A 3,181-nucleotide genomic window follows, 5' to 3' on the forward strand; every position below is an offset into this window, starting at 1 on the left:
CTTGGAGCATTAATGGGCCCCACTGAGGGCTGTTACTAACAAAGCCTCCCCAGGGCCTTGTTAGGGCAGATAATTGGAGGCCATGGTTACAAACAGGCAAAGCACTGTGCTGAGAAAAGTCTTGGTTGGTTTTGGTGATGCAGAAGGGCCAAGGGTTGGCCCCGGCCACTGGAAGGGGAGACCCTGCACACACATGTCTGGCTCAGGGCTAGTCTTGGGGTCTGTGGGATGTGGTGGGTACTGTGATGCTACTAGAAGAACTTCATTTTGACACCTCCGCAGCCCTGCACACTGTTGCAAGGAAGCAATGCCAACAGTCAGCATGCCAAGCAGGTGCCTTCTGCTGGCCTAGCAGGGCCACTGCCAGCTGTCAGCCCAAAAGTGCAGATCCCAGATCTATGTCAAGGGTGACCTGCCACCTCCAGACACAAGTGACCTCCCAGTCCCTTTCTGTGACACTTTCCTGCTGCTGCCCTATCAAGTGCAGAGACAGAAGTGACCTCACAGTCACATTCCTCCTGCTGGGCCATGAGATCCTCAGGCATAGCTGACTACTTTCTAGATCCCAAGGGAATAAGGTACAGCTTTCTGGGTTAGAGAGTAAACGAATGTTTAATGGGAAGGTTTGGTGTTCTTCTGTGTTTAGGGTATGGCCAGGCTCTGGAGTTTAGGGCATTTTTAGGTCTGCCTAGAAGCCCAGGTTTAAATAGAGCATTTTAATACTAATGTTAACTGAAGGGATTAGGGTGAGCAAGAGAGTAAAGGTAAAGGAAAGGGGCTATAGGCTGAGCTTTGCTTCAAAGGATACTTTGTGTTCAAACATTAGAGAAGTGGATTCCTGTCAGAGTGTTGGAGGAGCATTTAGATTTAGGGATTAAAACTACTGGTTAAAATAGTGTTAGGGCCATATATGACTGTACAAGTCACTGTTACCGCATGATCTACATTACATGATGCCTCTTCCCTCTACGAAATCATTATTTTCTGCTGCCCATGCTCCTCTTACCACCCCCAAAGATCAAAACTCTCATGTCCAGGTGTTGTGGTTTAATCCAACTGCAGCTAAACACCACACAGCCATTCACTCATCCTCCCCCCTCCCTCTCTGGGATGGGGGAGAGAAACGGGAAAGTGAAGCCTGTGAGTTGAGATAAAGACAGTTTATTAAGGCAGGAAAATAATAATAAAAATTACGATAATAAAAATAATGATGATAATAGTACTACTACTAATAATGTGTACAAACAAGTGATGCACAATGCAATTGCTCACCACCCACTGACCAATGCCCAGACTAACCCCGAGCAGTCCAGCTCTCCTCCCCATGGCTAGCCACCCCTATCTATTGTTTAGCATGATGTCAGAAGGTATGGAATACCCCTTTGGTCAGTTTGGGTCAGCTGTCCTGGGTCTGTCCCCTCCCAGCTCCTGCTGCACCCCCAGCCTACCCATTGGCAGGACAGAGTGAGAAGCTGAAACATCCTTTGCTTGGTGTAAGCACTGCTCTGCAACAATTAAGCATCAGCGTCTTACCAGCACTCTTCTCATCCTAAGCCAAAACATAGCACCCTACCAGCTAGTAGGAGGAAAATTACCTCTGTCCTAATTGCAACCAGGATATCTATCCACCCCTTATTCCATACCATTTATTTCATGCTCAGGTTCCACTCCTTACAAGACCACATCCTGCTGCTGGCCATGGCCATGGCTCCAGGGAAGCAGCAGCCCCGACCCAAAGGCAGCAGAGAGGCAGAGCCCAGCGGGCAGTGAGGGGCAGCCCCAAGGTCCACCAGGGCTGCTCCTGCATGTGGCAGCTGGACTCTTGGCCGTGAGCCCCTCCTGCGTGCTGGGGCTGCTCCCCCAGCTCCAGAGGAGATGGGAATGAAAGATATCGTGTTATTTTTTTTCTTAAAAAAGCTGGGATTTCTAATATTAGGCATATTATAAGTGAATTTGCTGAAGATATGTATATTCGAGTAGAGTCTTGACGGAATCCCTTAGTTCCTTGTTCCTCAAGCTGTAGATGAGGGGGTTCACTACTGGAGGAACCACGGTGTACAGAACTGTGACCACCAGGTCCAGGGATGGAGAGGAGATGGAGGGCGGCTTCAGGTAGGCAAACATGGCAGTGCTGACCATCAGGGAGACCACAGCCAGGTGAGGGAGGCACGTGGAGAAGGCTTTGTGTCGGCCCTGCTCAGAGGGCATCCTCAGCACTGCCCTGAAGATCTGCACGTAGGACACCACAATGAAAACAAAGCAACCAAGGACTAAAGAAATGCTAAACACAAGAGCCCAGACTTCTCTGAGGTAGACATCTGAGCAGGAGAGCTTGAGGATGTGGGGGATTTCACAGAAGAACTGGTCCACAGCATTGCCATGGCAGAGGGGCAGGGAAAATGTAGTGGCCCTGTGCAGGGCAGCATTGAGAAAGCCACTGCCCCAGGCAGCTGCTGCCATCTGGGCACAAGCTCTGCTGCCCACGAGGCTCCCGTAGTACAGGGGCTTGCAGATGGCAACGTAGCGGTCGTAGGCCATGACGGTGAGAAGGAAATACCCTGCTCCAATCAAAAAAAACAAAAAAGAAGTCCTGTGCAGCACATCCTTGGTAGGAGATGGATCTGGTGTCCCAGAGGGCATTGGCCATGGCTTTGGGCAGAGTGGTGGAGATGCAGCCCAGGTCCAGGAGGGCGAGGTTGAGGAGGAAGAAGTACATGGGGGTGTGGAGGCAGTGGTGGCAGGCTACAGCACTGAGGATGAGGCCGTTGCCCAGGAGGGCAGCCAGGTAGATGCCCAGGAAGAGCACGAAGTGCAGGAGCTGCAGCTCGCGCGTGTCTGCGAATGCCAGCAGGAGGAACTCACTCACAGAGCTGATGTTGGGCATTTGCTCTTTCTTGGCATGGGGTTCTGCCCAAGGAGGGACTATGCAGTAAGAAGTTGCAACAGAATTATCTGATAATATCTGATTCAATTTCGACCTATTAAGCAGACATTAGGCAGGTTCCTTTCATGAGCTCTGACTGATGCTGCCTGAGGGTGTCCCTGGTAGCAGGGGACTCTGCTGTGGGCAGTGTAGTTAACAGTCCTTACCCATTAAAATAAATAAATAAATAAATAAATAAATAAATAAATAAATAAATAAAAATATAAAAAGGACCATGGGGTATTCTCAGATTAATTT

General features: G+C 49.7%; 1 pseudogene across 1 annotated transcript; it reads right to left on the minus strand.

Annotated features, from left to right (window-relative positions):
• Nucleotides 1-1,941: 1,941 nt before the first annotated feature.
• On the minus strand, nt 1,942-2,884 carry LOC311427876 (olfactory receptor 14C36-like; annotated as a pseudogene). The gene has a single exon. The product of its transcript is annotated as an olfactory receptor 14C36-like (transcript).
• Nucleotides 2,885-3,181: the final 297 nt, after the last annotated feature.

This window comes from Aythya ferina (genome assembly GCF_964211825.1).
Source record: "Aythya ferina genome assembly, contig: HAP1_SCAFFOLD_29, whole genome shotgun sequence".
Lineage (NCBI taxonomy): Eukaryota > Metazoa > Chordata > Aves > Anseriformes > Anatidae > Aythya > Aythya ferina.